At 45.8% G+C, this 17815-nt stretch overlaps 1 protein-coding gene across 1 annotated transcript in view; it reads left to right on the forward strand.

Moving 5' to 3' along the window:
• LOC130405723 (uncharacterized) overlaps positions 1 to 17815 on the forward strand; it is an 85381-nt gene that overhangs the window by 24867 nt on the left and 42699 nt on the right. The gene's annotated exons all lie outside the window — the stretch shown is intronic.

Here is a 17815-nt window from a genome sequence, read left to right on the forward strand (position 1 = left end):
GTGCGGTACACCAACACCAGAGCTCGGTTGGCCAAGCAGTTCTTTCCTTGCTTATGACTGTTGCAGTAGTAGTGGAATAATCCCATCATAAAATATGCACAAAAATAAATTGTAATCCATTGGTACATTTTGAAACATGAGACATCACCGGTTAATTGCATTTGAGTTAGGCTATTGTTTAGGACAGGTTACTTTTATTCACCTATTGTGTAGAAATATGGACCAGACGAGCCTCTCTGGAGAGCTGGTAGTATGTGTATACAGCCTGGGCAGGTATATCTACAGGTATATCTACAGCTGTAAACTTCCAACATAACACTATCTACAGCTGTAAACGACCCCACATCACATCATCTGTAAACTATCCCACATAATATTACCTACAGCTGTAAACTATCACATCACATTATCTACGGCTGTAAACGACCCCACATAACATTATCTACAGCTGTAAACTACCTCACATAACATTATCTACAGCTGTAAACTACCTCACATAACATTATCTACAGCTGTAAACTACCCCACATAACATTATCTACGGCTTTTAACTACCCCACATAACATTATCTACAGCTGTAAACTACCCCACATAACATTATCTATGGCTTTTAACTACCCCACATAACATTATCTACAGCTGTAAACTACCCCACATAACATTATCTATGGCTTTTAACTACCCCACATAACATTATTTACAGCTGTAAACTACCCCACATAACATTATCTACAGCTGTAAACTACCCCACATAACATTACCTACATCTGTAAACTATAACATTATCAACAGCTGTAAAATACCCCTCATAACAATACCTACAGCTGTTTTGGTAGTCTACCCATCTAATGGTTAGTAAGCAAGTTCATTTTCTGTCACTTGAAGCCATTTCATTGGAATGAATTGACACAACGTGACTAAAAGTAATGTCAATAGTGAGTGGTCTGAGGCAACGCTGTCATCCTTATAAATGACTGAGATTATTATCCCTGTAATTATCTGTTCTATTTCATGTAGGCTACGCCGTCTAGGCTTTGCCTTATGGGCTTGTCCCGTGAGCGTGCGAAACGCACACTTATAATTCCAACTATGCACCAATCAACGTGGTGCATATCAACCTCCATTTTCTTTCAGCTTTGTCAGATCAACACCAAAATAAACAGCAAGTATGATGACCTATTCCCAAGAACTTTGTGGCAGCGGCGTGGGCTAGGCGACAGAAAAACTGCCCTTTTCAGGACCATTTAAGAGAGCTATTAGAGCTGGGCCCTTTTCAGGGCCTCACTGCTCCTCTTGTCCCATTTCTCTGGCGCCGGGTGACGAGCACCTGCCGGGTTTCCGATGCCTCAGCGCAGAATACGCTGCGGCTGCCATATCTGCTCCCGCCTCTTGCACGTTGCCTGAAGAGGGGCTCCTCTCCAGGCAACTTTTCTTCTCCCCGTTGGTGCTGGTCTCTGAGGCCATCGACATTTTCAATGCGCCGGATGGCATCCTAACAAGAAGCCGCTGGCCCCCAACCGCCTCCAGAAGCAGATTATCGGCCTGACGGACAGAGTGTTCGTCTGTGCCTCACAATCTGCTGCGGCGGTCAACAACCTCGCCCTGCTCTCCTCTGCCCTGGTCTCCTTGTCGGCTGGCAGGGAGGCTTACGGCCCAGAGGAAGCCGCAAGATGGCTGGCGGTTTCCCGCTTCTCCAGCGCCATCCTCCAGCTATGCCAGCCGATAGCCGTTTCGGTCGGCCGGCATATGGCCTGGTCAACTATGATTCAGCGGGCCATCTCCCACAATGTGGTGCCAGAGTGAGAGCGGGCCAGCATCGTCCAGGGTCCAGCTCCGGATGGACTATTTGGGCCCCGGTTCTCGGAGGTGCTCGCGCACCAGCAGTCTGTCATGATTCTCACGGGCTCATCCCACAAGCAGGCCAGAAGAGAGCGGGGTCGAGCCCAGTCCCAATGCTCCAGGGGGCCGCCTCCAACCCCAATGCCGCCGCCACAGCAGCCGGAGCAGCCGCAGCACCAGCAGGGGGGAACAACACAGCAGAGCCAGTAGCACCGAAAGCTTGCACCCAGTTTTTCTATCCCGTTCAATAAAGATACAAAAGACAGTTCGGCCGAACTGCAGTACATACTACCAAAAGAGCAACTTCCCTTATGCCAACTGCGTCCTACGCTTGTTGTGCATTCCTCTAGGCTGCCTCTTTCCCCCCCTCAGTATGGTGGCTGTAGACGGGTCTGCACGCTCACGCTCGCTGTCTGTTCAGCGGGCATGGAGTGGTGTCTAGACAGCTCTAGACGCCACGCGACTGACTCTTTAACATCTACCTCACTCCCTGAGCCCCCTTCTCTTCATGGGATGCCCCCCTTGGTTCACACAGAGTGTGGAGGCGGTAGGGGAAGAGGAATACAGGTTATTCCTGGACAGCGTTCCTCAGCTGCCAGCTCGCCCTCTCTCCGACCGCTTTGCATGTTGGCAAGAGAGTTCTACCATCGTGGTTGGACAACACGTTGAGATGGGGCCATACCATACAGTTCAAGCGCCGTCCCCCACCCTTTATGGGTATGGTGGAGACCAGGCTAGGGATATCACACACATCGCTGGATCTCAAGGATGCTTACTTCCACGTCCCTGTTCGGCAGGCGTTCAGGAAGTTTCTCCGCTTTGCCTTCATGGGGGTGGCGTACGAGTAGCAGTGCCGGCCATTCGGCTACTCCCTGGCCCCGCGCACCTTCTCAAGGTGTATGGAGACGGCGTTGAGAACGCTCAGGCGTCAGGGAAAGAGGGTTTTCTTCTACCACGACGACCTACTTATTGTGAGCAACTCAGAGGAAGCTGCGAGAAGGAACACCATGACGGTGATAAACCATCTCTCTTTCCTGGGTTTTGCCACTGGTGGTGGTGAGTGAGGTCCCCCCCTTCAATGTAAAGCGTCTTTGAGTGTCTAGGAAAAAGCGCTATATAAATTCAATGCATCATAAACTGAGAAAAGAGCTCCCCGCTCCCCGGCCGGTAGATAGTCTACTTTGGGCTTTGCCTAGACTCAGCCACCATGACAGCGATGCTCTCGCCTCCTCGATGAGAGGCCGTCCTGTTAGCACTCTCCCGCTTTCGCGTTCGCAGAAACGTTACCACACTGTCCACCATGCGCCTGCTGCGGCTGATGGCAGCCCCCCATCCCGTGGTTCCCCTGGGTCAGCTCTTTATGCGCAGACTCCAGCGGTGGTTTGCTTGCCAACGGTTGGACCCCATGCGACACAAGCTCAGGGTGCACCTCGTACCCCGTTCGGTGTCACCAGGCCTGGATATTGGGAAAAAAACCCTGCACTTCTCAGGGGTGTTCCCCTGGGCAGAGTGACGTCCTACGTAGTGGTCTTCACGGACGCCTCGTTGACGGGTTGGGGAGGAACGTGCCTCTCCCACTCAGTCGGAGGTCAGGACAGACAGCGTGTCGGCGGCTGCGTACATAAACAGACAGGGGGGAGTGCGCTCCTCTGCTCTCCACCAAAAGGCGGTCGAGCTCGGGCTTTGGGCTCATCAGTATCTCCTCAGCCTAAGAGCCCTGCATATCGCGGGTGCCCAGAACTTCGGGGCGGACCTCATGTCTTGCGGCGTTCCCCGCCGAGACGAGTAGCGGTTACATCCCGACATTTTTCAGACTGATCTGGCGGAGGTTCGGGACACATCAGGTGGACCTGTTTGCATCCAGGGAGAACACACAATGCAGTCTGTGGTTCTCTCTCAATCCTCGGGAACTTCCCCCGTTAGGGGTGGATGCGTTGGCACACACACCTTGGCCGAGGGATCTCTTGTATGCGTTCCCCCAGCTCCAGCTGATCCTTCCTCTTCTGGAACGGGTCGGACAGGAGAGATTTTCCCTCATTATAGTTGCTCCGGAGAACCGCTCAGCTCTGTGGTTTCCAGAGCTAGCGGGGCTCTCACAGACGGTACCTTTCAGATCGCAGGCGCTTTCACAGGCCCACGGGACAGGGCACCACCCGCCTGATGTATCGGGATGGCTGTTGGTTTGGCTCCTGAGAGGTTGATCCTGCAGGGCAAAGGTTTGCCTGAAGCGGTTAACAACACTATCCAGGGTGCTCGTGCATCTTCTACTTCTTCCCTCTATGTGGCGAAGTGGGGCGCTTTCTCTAATTGGTGTGACAGGAACCTGTCCCACCTCTCCGCGAGTTGGGAAGCGTGCTTGCGTTTCTGCAGTACCTTTTTGAAAAAGGTTTGGTCTTCTCCACTATCAAGGTCTATGCGGTACCCGTTTCGGCTGGCCATGCAGTCTGTGATGGTAGACCGCTCTTCAGCCATCCACTGGTCAAGAGATTCTTGCGTGGGGCTAGACATGTAAGGCCTGTTTTGTGCGTGCTTACACCACGCTGGGATCTCCTCACCGTGTTGTGCGGGTTGTCAAGGGACCCTTTCGAGCCTCTGTCTCAGGCCCCTTTGGATGCCCTGTCCTTTAAGACGGCACACTTATTGGCTTTGGTTTCTGCCAAGCGAGCCGGTGAGTTGACTGCTCTGTCTGGCCGGCATCAAATAAAGATTTTGGGGAGAAAAAAAGATTGTCCGGGCGGCCTTAAACTGACTCAACAGCGCCACCTGCTGTTGTGTAGTGTGAATCACAGGACATTTGTTTGTCACGTGACTTTTGGCACTCATTTTCCGCCTTGCTGATCCACGCGCAAATGCCTTCAGATCCACGCGCAACTTTCAGTGTTGCGTACTTTTAGAATTGTTTTGTGTACTTGAAGGATTTTAGTTGGTACTTGAAAGATTTGAGTTTGTACTTGGAGGATATTTTTTTGTAATTGAATAAATATGTTTCTTTGTAAGTGTAAAACATACTGCATTTGTTTCTGAAGCAAAATGCATTACTTTGTGAATGATGTTTTGTATTTGCAAACCAAACTGAGCGTGTGTGTGAATCATTGTGCGTGAGTAAAACACGTTTTGCGTGTGTGTGTGGGGTTTTGGTATGATTCTAACTCTAAGAAATAGCTACATTGTTGTGTTCTAAAACTGGACCTGGCGATTTGACATGTTCAATCTGGCGACTCCTTGCGACTCCTTGCAACGGCATCAGCTATGCTGCAACGACCAGTTCACAGGGCTGCAACTTTTCCCCTGCGACGTTCCAAAACAGTCTTGTTGCTTGTTGGTCTGAACTGGGCTTAGCAGCTTTCCTAAATTCAGCAAGAGTGATGTTAGGTTAGGTTGTTGTCACCGAAAATTTAGAAAAAGTGTGACCCTATACGGTCCTCAGCTTTTACCAACATAAACTTTCTGCAGAAGACCACCATAAACCTTCTGCAGAAGACCACCATAAACCTTCTGCAGAAGACCACCATCAACCTTCTGTAGTAGACCACTATCAATCTACTGCAGAAGACCACCATCAACCTTCTGCAGAAGACCACCATCAACCTTCTAAAGAAGACCACCATCAACACTCTGCAGAAGACCACCATCAACACTCTGCAGAAGACCACAATGAATCTTCTGAAGAAGACCACCATTGGATGGACCACTGATGTGGACCAGTGTTAAACTGGTCCGGACAATAAAGCACACGCAATGGAACACAAGGTCCGGACTACTGGTCCGGACAACAAGGAACGGGTGACGGACCACAAGGGCCTTGAGACGGACCACTGAGAAAGTGGTCCTGACTAACAAGGTATAAGCACACACTGCAATATGCAGTGCAACAATAAGAATACAGGCACGATCAATAAGAGTATAGTATATTTAAGAGTCAAGGGGTTATGATCTCTGACATTTATGAGGACTATAGTTTCCGCGAGCGCATTGCACACACTCAACCTCTAGTTGTAATTAAACACATAGCTATAATGTGGAAACCCAAGTCAATAATGTAAGAAATTTCTGAGCGCATAATATAATAACATGTTACAAAGTAAAACATTTTGGTTAATCTATTACGTAATGAAGCATAATAATGTTATCCTTACGTTATGAATCAAGCATAATCATTTTCTACTTATAAGCCGTTTTCACAATTTTTTTCCGCATTTGTATAGCAGGAGATTCGACCCTGAGGGTGATTCACACTTGCTTTATATGCAGACGTCAATGTCGTTAAAACAGGGTTAGAATCATCGGGGGGTTTAGGGGGGTGGGCTCACAAGGAGCAGAATATGACGTAGGGTCTAAGTTCGCAAGAAGTGGAATAAGTGTGGCCGCTGTTTTTTGACCATAGAGAAAATGGAGGAAGAACGGACTCATCGCGATCATCTTAAATGTTGCTAAAATTATGCATCATATATTCTGTTGCATCCACAAAATCCGAAGCATCGATCGATGAAAGATTGGAGCATGAGTTTGAGACAAATAGAAGAAAAGACGAAGAAGAAAAAAAAACAAGAACAACTGCGTTACCGGAGAAAGAGCTTATTTTTTTGCTTCTTTTCACATAGAACTAACACAACAAATGTTGTTGATTTCTGTGTTCAACTGAGAAAACAGGAAGTGGAAGGACGGGACCCTACAATGTTCACCTGACTGTTGAAAAAAACATTTTCAAAACGCGTGCAGCTGTGAACTCATGTATTGTTATTTATTGTATGATGTGTACTTTTAGGGTTATGATAAGACCTTTCTTTTAGTGCTCACCACAAATGACTTAAAAGCAGTGCCAACATTTAAATGTTTTTTCACCATTCAGCGAACAAAAGGCAACAGGCAGATTATCATTTAGGGGGCCACTCAATGACATGCAGAAGCGTCATCAACACTCCCACTCAAGTGGTGTGAGAAATACCAACTTTCTACTCCTTATTCACATATAAGGTAATTTAAATTTACTACAGAGAAAATACTACCTCAGGGGTAGTATTATTCAGGAGATTTTCAGGGTACAAATGTCAGGATATGTTGTTCACACATACGACCCATCAGGAGAATAGCAGGAGAATATCAGGACACCTGTGTCTGGAAGCAGCCGTAGTGAGCATTTGATTACATTATAAAATGAGTCAATTTATGGATTATTGTTCAATGGAAAGTGTAGGATACTATGCATGCAAATCAATTATTCAATAGCTTTTACTGTTATTCAGGGATCAAAGTGTATTGATATTTAAAAAATGCATGGCATCTACTATTGGTTAGTTGGAAATAATAATAACAAACAACTGAAAATTGTGTTAATTTACAGAAGCACCTTAGAGAAATAGCTAAGGCAGCAACCTACCTGACTATATGGAAATAAAGCACGGGCTTGTGTGGGGGATGAACGTGAGAGTTTAAGATGTATTTTTTTATATACTTTTTGCCAGAAGACTACGTCATTGAGATTAAACTTCTCTTCAAGTGTCCTGGGCCCAGTTTCTCGAAAGCATCGTTAGCCTAAGTCGATCGTGAAGTGCGTCTTACGAGCATCATACAGTATTTACACCGTTTCACGAAAGCATCGTTGGTAACGAACGTCGTTAAAACGCTCGTAGCTAACGAGGACTCCAGGGTACTTGTAGGACGCTAATAGCATCGTTAGCCTACTATAGGCTCATTGGCGTCACCAGCGGACATTCCTAGTATTGGATGCGTTTTATTAAAACACATCCAATACCACGGAATGCCCAGCTTGAGCCATTTCGCAACCAAAAACAGTGGTTACCGCCGATATATTACTCAAAGACTACTGTTAGATTTAAACAGCAAAGATAGAGACATGTTAGAAATCAACAACAACATAATTTATTGCAGCAATTAAAAATTCCAAAAGAAATACATGCGCAGCCGAAATGTACCGATCAAACGCCACGTCACAAGGCATAGAATAAAATACAAATGATTCCATTGTTCTTGTGTGGGATGTTGCTTTCGAGCTGAACTTGCTGTCCCCTCTGATTTTAATTCAACCATTGTGGTTAAAATGTCCTCATATTGATCAATGACAGAAGACATGCTACTAGACATGCATCATGCTGAGACCAGCAGGTGTCGGAGAACTTCTGCAGGCGTTTTTTGCTGCGATTGTTTGCATTAAGCACTGTAGGTGTAACGATGGTCAAGCATCAGGGAGACGGAGGCGAAACTGTTGAATTTTCTTCCTTTTATTTTCCTTTAGAAAATAAATCAAAACATTGCCATCAGGATTTGGTGTACATATACAGCATCAGATCAAAAGCAAAGGCTTCTCTGATGATTACTTCAGTAATAGAAAAATGCATACAAAACATTTAACTTCCCATGAATGGGCATTACTGTAGTCTAAGTGCAGTTACAGCACTTTATTAAAACCTACAGTATTCACATTATGGAGCCACATACCTTTAGAAAATAAATCAAACCATTGCCATCAGGATTTGGTGTACACATACAGCATCTGTACAAGCAAAATATAAAGAATGCATTGCGTTACATATAGGCAACATATACCACGTCAATATCCCATTATACACTATCAGCGCCTGCTAGCCAGTGAGGCACGCCAGACAGAATGTCTGGACATGGAACAATAGCTAATTAACGTTCGGGAGTACTCGCTTAACATTCACTGTCGTCTCAAACATATACCGAAGTTATACTGAGGTTCAACATACACACATGGTAGAAGGAGAGTAATATTACTTTCAATGCATGTTTAACTAACTAACTAACTATCTAACAGTTCATTCCATTCATGATTGATCAAACCAGGGCCGTTTCAAGGAATTTGGGGGCCCCAAGCAAAATGGACATGGAGCCCCCCCCCCCCCCCCCCCCCCCCCGCCGCAAAGCCTACAGGAACCACAGCATAGCCATACAGTTTAAGTTCACCCACACTTTATATAGCATCCCAAGCCAATGTTATGCATTGACCTACTTGTAGCTTAACATAGCATTTAAGCATTCTGCTGTTTGAGAATTAGACAGATGCACCTGGTGCTTTAAAAACAATAAACCTGGCGTGCATGAATACAACTAGACATGAATATTCCAGTCTGCTTTGATGGACGGAAATTATCGTGTGATTTTCCTACGGTGGAATAGTTAGTATAGCAGAGATACTCGTTTACGGCTAGCCACGTTAGCCTTAGCATGTAGAAACCCAAGGTCATAAGAAAAGTATTAATAAACTTTCTGTAAAACATGCAAACTGCAGTGAGATCGTAACACTGCATGGAAAATAATATAACACATGGGATACATCGAAGTTATCAACTTAAACATGAATTTACTTTAAGAAAACTGATATACTGGGTACAGTGCTTTGTATAGTGAACCTACCAGATCAAAAGCAAAGGCTTCTCTGATCGAGTAGGAAAGCAGCACAGGACTAAACGCAGCAGATCTGCAGTACACCATATGGCCAAGGGTGGCTCCCATTCACACTTATTAAACAAGGCAGTTTTATTTTGGCGAAAATCATGTATAATAATACACTACATTTTTAACTCTGTTACATAGGCGCTTCGGTGAGGCTGTGATGAAGTGCACTATTAATTGGTCCCTGTTTAGACAGTAACGAACATCCCTGACCATAGTTAATCACGTTTGTAGTCTACACTCAGTGAACTCATTATTGCATGCAGGTTTCTTCATTCATGAAAAAATGAAAACATTCGGGAGTATGCAATAATACAAATTATTCTAAACCACGGGTTGAAAACGAAATTATATTTCAATCGTTCAGCTCCGAACGGAACCGGTATATTTAACGTTTTCGTTCTTGCGTTCCGCCACCAACATATCGTTCCTGAACCGGTTCGGAACGTAAAATAACGTTCGTTCTTAACGTTCTGGCAGTGTTATTGGGCCTAGTCAATTTTTGTAGTCGATATAGGGTGACCAGGGTGACCACGCTTTGTGCGGGATAGTCCCGCATTTCCATTACTCTGTACACGTCCCGCAAATTGAGACGTTGTCCCGCATTGTTATTGACAGTCAGACTCGATTTTTGAAATGCGTGTTTTTTACAATCTGGCATTTATCAAATAGCTGTGTGTAGACAGCAATGAGGGCTGTCATCAGGGAGCGGGCTGTTTGATCAGGGTCCTTCCTGTACTACGAAGCTCGATTAGAGGGTTAGCGAGGTATGTTGAGCTGAAAGCCTGGGTTAGCTGTACCACGAAAGTCGATCTCTTTAAGCATCGCTGTATCACCATGGTGACTTATGCTCGCAACCAAACCTGGTCGGGAGCAGCTTTTCGGCTTAGTCTAGTCGGCTTAGTCTTAAATCGGCGTGCGCAGCTTCCTAGCCGCTCCTCCGACAATGGCGTCACCATTTGTGGGTGTTCCCGTGGACCTCGGCGCACTTATCGTACAGGCGACTCTCCGGAGACAGAGGGTTTTTCGGGACAGAACCGATCCCTTGGCATTGTCTGACGATATTCTTTATGAGAGATACAGATTCTCATCAGAGGGTATTCGTTATTTGATCTTCCTTGTTGGACCGTATGTAGTCAATGCTACACAAAGAAGCCGTGCACTTACAAGCCGCGTTTACATGGACACATCTGATCCGCATAGATTTCTATGCGGAATAGAAAATGATCATATATACGCCTCATTCGGAATACAATTATCTGTTCGGCATATAATTCTATGCCGAATAGAAAAGGTGGTGTAGTCCGTTTTAATCGACATGTATACACTTATTCCGAACAGATTGGGGTTGCCATGGCGGCGCGCATAGTCGCAGCGGCTCAGTGCTCCCAAAAACAATGCAGTGAAATCAGTCAAATGAAACCAAATCAATCGTCAAATATTGTCTACAACAGAGAGGATTTATTTCACTTCGGTAGAACATGCCAAATTCCGATAACGAGTGCCTTTCAACACTCGCATGGGATTCCTCCGGGAATAGCAAGAACACCGGCGTCTCCATGGATAGATACACCGAGCGGCATACCCCGAAGACGGAGGAGGGAACGTAAACAGAAGCGGGGTTGCAGGTCTGGCGACTTGGCTAGGCTAAAAAGGGCTCCAAACAGACCACCACTGCCCAGTCTTTACGTCGCAAATGTCAGGTCTCTAGGAAATAAGATGGACGAGCTTCATCTAGATATATCGACGCGGTCAACCATACGAGACAGCTCCATCATCGTTATCACGGAAAGCTGGCAACACTCGGGGATCTCAGATGCAGCAGTGGAGCTGGCAGGTCGCTCACTTCATCGCAGCGATAGAACAGAGGCTTCTGGTAAGAGCCGTGGAGGAGGACTATGTAGCCTACATATGTAAATAAGGACTGGTGTACAAACTCCACTGTCATTGATCAGCATTGTTCACCTGATCTAGAGATGCTAGCAGTCAAATGCAGACCATTTTATTTACCACGCGAATTCTCCGTTACCGTGGTAACCGCTGTATACATCCCACCAGATGCCAACGTTAATGCAGCACTTGGCTATCTACTAGCAGCTATAAACAAACAGCAGACCACTTATCCAGAGGGCGTTTTTATCGTGGCTGGTGACTTTAACCATGTCAACCTCAAGACGGTGCTGCCTTGCTTTGATCAACACGTAAAGTGCGCAACTCGAAGAAAAAATATTCTGGACTGTGTATATTCAAATATTAAAAAGGGATACAGGGCCTCATCCCTCGCACACCTGGGCCAGTCTGATCACCTGTCACCCTGATTCCCGCATATCGCCCCATCATTAAAAAACAAGAAGCTACCATTAAAACGTTTAGGAAGTGGCCTGAAGATGCATCTCTACAGCTCCAGGACTGCTTTGAAAGAACAAACTGGACCTTGTTTTTTAATCAGGATGTAAATGAGTATGCCTTCGCTGTCCTCTGTTACATCAGGACCTGCATTGAAAATATCACCACCATCACCCGCAGCAGGATTCCCCCTAACAGGAAACCCTGGATGACTGGGGAGGTACAGGCCCTTCTGAGGGAGCGCAACGCAGCTTTCAAATCAGGTGACAGAGCACAGTACAGCATAGCCAGGCACAACCTGAAAAAAGGCATCAAGCAGGCCAAAGCCATGTACAGGGAGAAGATTGAGGGCCACTTCCCCAACAGAGACCCAACACAAGTGTGGCAAGGCATACAACAGATCACGAACTACAGGGGAAGCCGCAACCCACCGACAAACATCAATGCCTCCTTAGCAGAGGAGCTCAACCACTTCTATGCCCGCTTCGAGACACCTGGGCTAGATAATGGAGCTCCTCCCCCACCTGCTGGCACAGAACACACAGCCATGGTAACAGCAGAGGAGGTAAGACTCATCCTCAGGTCTGTGAACACAAGGACGGCAGAGGGACCAGATGGCATTCCAGGAAGAGTGCTCAAAGAATGCGCATACCAGCTTGCAGATGTCTTTACGGACATTTTAAATATGTCTTTAGCCAAAGCGGCCGTACCAACCTGTTTTAAAACAGCCACTATTATACCTGTGCCCAAGCAAAGTAACATCAGCACCTTAAATGACTATAGACCTGTGGCGCTCACTCCCATCATCGCCAAGTGCTTTGAGAGGCTGGTGGCGAAGCGCGTTAAGGCTTTCCTCCCTCGCTCCCTGGACCAGCATCAGTATGCTTACAGGGAAAACAGGTCCACTGAGGACGCTATCGTCACAGCCCTCCATTCAACGCTGACACACCTGGACAAGAAGGAGACATATGTAAGACTACTCTTTATAGATTACAGCTCGGCTTTTAATACCATCGTCCCCAACCGGCTGATCACCAAACTTCTTGATCTGGGCCTCAGCTACAGCCTGTGTATGTGGATTAAGGATTTCCTAAAAGATCGCCCGCAGACAGTGAGACTGGGTCCTCACCAATCCTCGAGCCTGTCCCTCAGCACTGGAGCTCCACAAGGCTGTGTATTGAGTCCCCTGCTGTACTCCGTATACACATATGACTGCACCAACACCCATCCTTCAAATGCTGTGATCAAATTTGCAGATGACACCACTGTGGTAGGACAAATCACCCATGAAAATGAAAGTGCCTACAGAGACGAAGTTGACAGACTGACAGAATGGTGTCAAAAAAACAACCTGACCCTGAATGTCAGAAAGACAAAATAAATCATAGTCGACTTCAGGCGGCAAAAGGCGAACCCCCAACCCCTCATCATCAATGGTGAGGAAGTAGAGAGGACCTCCTGCTTTAAGTTCCTGGGGGTTATGCTCTCAGAGGACCTGAAATGGGTGATGAACACAACTGCCACAGTAAGGAAAGCACAACAGAGAGTCTCCCGAGCTGCTTAAGACTTTTTACCACTGCTGCATTGAAAGTGTGATCATTTACTGTATCACTGCATGGTACGTCAACTGCACAGAAAAGGACAGGAAATCCCTCAGTCGAGTCATAAGGTCTGCTGAGAGAATAGTTGGACTTCCACTGCCTCCCCTGGATGACATCTTTAGGACGCCCTGCCTCCGCCGAGCATGTGGCATTTTAAAGGATGAGACTCACCCCGCAAACCATCTCTTCACCCTGCTACCCTCTGGCAGGCGCTACCGGGCCACTACAGCCCGCACCTCCAGACTGCAGAACAGTTTCATCCCCAGGGCCATCACAGAACTTAATAATCACACTACACTCCTACCCTCCACCCAGCACAACTGCACTTTTGTTAGTGGTTGCACAAACAAATTTCGTTGTGTATCCAATGCACAATGACAAATAAAGTCTATTCTATTCTAAATTAGAGCAGCTGCAGTAGTTCGCAATTGGTCCACTGAGCTCCATTGGTACTTTAATGCAAACCGAACTTGACCGCTGTCAAGGAAAGTGGATTTATTGCCTGATTCACGTCTTTGTTCGTAAGTAGTCCGGTAAGCGTGTCCGGTTGCTAAGCGACGGGACATGGGCGTTTATTAATGACGTGTTCGCGTATCATAGTGTCCGCGCGCGTCCGAGATAAATTAGTAGGCTACTACTAGTACTTTTGCAGGCTGAACGTTAAAATACTTCTTAACTTAGAGAGACCACTCTCTCCCACCAGTCTTGGCTGCGGACTCGCATTCAAATTCCTCTTGTTTGCGGCGGAGGTGGGGGTAAATATAAAGATCGGACGTAGCTGTGCTGTCCTCCTTCTTAATTTAAGGAGCAGGCAGAGAAAAGCTCTCTCCTGCTGTGCTTTCATTAAAATCAAATTCACAATGCCAAATAGTGATAAGACGTCCATTATGTCGCTGCCGGTCCAGAGATGTGTCAGGTGTGCGCGAGACATAACGGACACTTTTGTTACTGCCATGTATACAGTAGGGGATCACATTTTAGGAACAGATCTATTCCGCATAGAAATCTGTGCGGATCAGATGTGCCATGTAAACGCGGCTACTGTTGCGCAGTGTGTCTGTGTTTCAAGTTTGAAGGTGGCCCTGCACGTTCAACGTACATTAACCTATAGTCAAGTGCCGTGTTGTCCATTATCCCTTATATAACCGCTATGTCAGTGCAACCCAGTCGCCAAGAAAAAACGTTGACGGTGAACGTTTCCATGAACACTGGATACGTAGCATTTCAACGTAAAATAACGTGTTATACCTACAGTATCCACGCGTGCCGCTGTGGAGGCGGGTTTCGGGGTTTGGGTATCACGGGCTTCGCGGCAAATTGTGGACACGATTGTTGAGGGGGGGGGGGGGGGGGAGGTAGACTGTTGTTGACCGGGGAGGGGGGGGGGGGAAGACACGTTTGTTGAGGGGGACGACGACACACGTTTGTAGGGGGGGGGTAACACGTTAGTTGAGGGGGGGGGACACGTTTGTAGGGGGGGGAACACGTTTGTTGAGGGGGGGGGGGGCCGGGGGGGGAAACGTTTGTTGAGGGGGGGGACACGCTCGACAACGAGAGTTGGTTTTTATTGAACGCTCGACAACGAGAGTTGGTTTTTATTGAACGAGACTTCAACACGGAACAGCTGCCCGAAACAATGGTCACGTCACTCTCGGTGACGGTGTCGACAACAATGAACACACGAACAATGACCATGTTAATAGAGAAAAACACAACCACATAACATCCCGAACCCATTAACCCCACTTATTCCTAACAACAAAACAAGTTAACAAAAGCCCCTTTTGTCAACTGACAACCCCAATTCCCAGAATCCCCCGCGGCTCCGGAACACGGCGTCCACACCCGTGGTCGCCACAATATATATATTTTTTCATTTTACATTCCCCTCTGCCTTGGAGCAAAGCGTGACCCTGAAAACGTTTTCTTCTCCATTCGAAATGAATGGGGTAATAGCACCCACAGGGGGCCATACGTTCTCCTAGCATTTGGTGAAATTGTTACGTAGCCTATATTAATCTTTATTATCTGAATAGGAAATGCAATATTTTAGGACAGATACACCATTAAACGCGTTTCTAATGACATTTCTAGCGAGAAATTTACATTTTCCTTACATAATCTTCAGTCAGTGAATGTGTATGACACACACACACACACACACACACACACACACACACACACACACACACACACACACACACACACACACACACACACACACACACACACACACACACACACACACAATGCATATCGCTGCTAAATAAATAAATAAATACTATGGCAGAATAAAGAATAAATTCATTCATTATCATTCAACTTCAACATGTGTTATTACAGTATAGAGTGGTGGAGGGATGACGTATGTTGGCCAACCCGGAAGTGAGCGTCGCCCTGGGTTCCCTTGACAAAAAACCAACTGATTTTTCCATTGGATTTTGGATTATTGCAGAAAAATTAGCATATTTGAAGCACATCCTCAAAAACTGAAAATAAATAAAAATAACCGTGCTCCAAAGAACGAAATGTAAACCAATGCATTTTGAATGGGAGTGTTTCTCAGATTTTTCCATGCTACACAGAACGAAATGTAAACCCATGCAAATAAAGACTTCATGGTCATAATAATTTAAATATCATTAATCCCCTGAGTGTGTTGGGTGGTATTCTATTTTTTTCAACGGGGCTGCATCCAGTCACTTGACCGTCATGGTTGCTATGGTGGTTGCTATCGACCGCCCCCTCTAATCCTTACATGGCTCTAAAAACCACGCGGCAAAGGAGCTGCCGTCAATTGTGTTGTTTTTGTCATAAACTGGGGTCCGACGGTTAGAAAATAGACAGATATTCCGAGGTATCCTTAAAAGGCAGCTTGGATGTTTTTATTTTCTGCAGTTTAGACTTCTTCTATAACCTATTTTTGAAAGCAAAATACCAAGTTCATTGATTTAACGAGGCAGGGTTATTTGAAACAATTTATTAAATAAATATTTGTGAGAGGTCATTCCTTCTCCTGAGTTTGCTTCCTATTTATGTCTAGTGTACACCCCTACTGTCCAAAAGCATCCCCCCCCCCTCCCCATATGGATTTGGAGAGTTGTTGCCACGTCCCAGTGGTGGAAGTATCATATAATATTAAAGAGGGCATTCAATTATACTACAATGATAATTTAGGAGGCCGAAGCCCTAAAGGAAGTGATGCAATAGGTGACTGAGTCGAGAACATTTAAGTAAACTGTACCCTGGGGTCTCTTATATATCAAAGGGGGTTTCAAAGGACGCATACGCTTCAACCTGTGGCTCCAGCCCTACAGGAAATGACTCAGCAAGTGCTCCATCTCGTTGCACCTCACCCAGCGGGTCGCTTGCAAGATTTTGGCCTGAAGTTCTTCCCACACCTACACCCTAACAGTCCAACATGCATATCTGAGAATCAGGCCTCTCTTCAATAATGACAAAAAGTTATGAGAGAAATACACATTAACTTTTTGTTATCTCATAAGCGGCGTGGTGCCGGCTCCTTTTGACCTTTTGACCCCAGACTTCAAAGATGTGGCCACAGGCCAGCTGTGTCTACACACATTAAGCCACAAATGTACACCTCCATCCCGCAAAAAATGGGGCCTAGAAACTAACCTCTGTCTTATGTAAATTGACTGTACTGTTGGAGGTCACGCCCCTTTTCCGGCCTTTTCGAGATAGCTAGGGATGCTAAAATGTTTACACACATTTCCCGGGGCCCCGAGAACGACATATCCAAGATTTTTAGTTCTAGCCCATAGAGAAAAAAAGTTTTCCCAAATGGACTGTGATTTGGACAAAGCCCCTCAGAAGTGTTGCCTGCAAGACCTAATGGTTCAGAATGTGGTGGAAAAACAGTTTTTGAGATAGGAAGGTCCTACCGCCCTGAAATTTGAATACCATATTCTAGGGTCTAGGGTGAATGTAAAGGATGTTTGGTCGGATGTTATGACGAAGAATGTGAATGTGAATATTCTATAAATGTCTTGATATCATCTTTTGTCTCAACACTTCTGCTGCAGCCGCTTAAAGTCTTACTCCGAGAACCTTAAAACATGAATCAATCCATTAGAAGTATGAAAATATCTTCCCGGTGGCGTAACGGGGCAAACAAGGTGTCCTTTGACATCTACGTTTCGAGCCGATTGCAACAGTGCCACACATGGAGGCCTTTATCAATAATGACCAGCTATAGATTTTCTTCCCGATGGAGATTTTTGACAAATTACATGTTATTTAGCATCTACACGTTAAGCTGAGTCCAATGAGATCAAGCTCGCCCTCTTGCTACACCGAGATAATAATAATAATAATAATAATGCATTTAAATTAGAGGCGCCTTTCAAGACACCCAAGGTCACCTTACAGAGCATATAGTCATCATAAATCGTTTAAAAAAACAAGACATTGTGGAAAAAATAAATAAATAAATAAACATAATAAATAAAAAATAAATAAAACAAAAACAAGACAAAACAAAACAAACAAACAATCAAAACAGTGATCAGTTAGACGTTGGGTGCGAGTTTGAACAGCTGAGTTTTGAGTTGTGACTTGAAGGTTGTAAAGG

Source organism: Gadus chalcogrammus, chromosome 16, assembly GCF_026213295.1.
Source record: "Gadus chalcogrammus isolate NIFS_2021 chromosome 16, NIFS_Gcha_1.0, whole genome shotgun sequence".
Lineage (NCBI taxonomy): Eukaryota > Metazoa > Chordata > Actinopteri > Gadiformes > Gadidae > Gadus > Gadus chalcogrammus.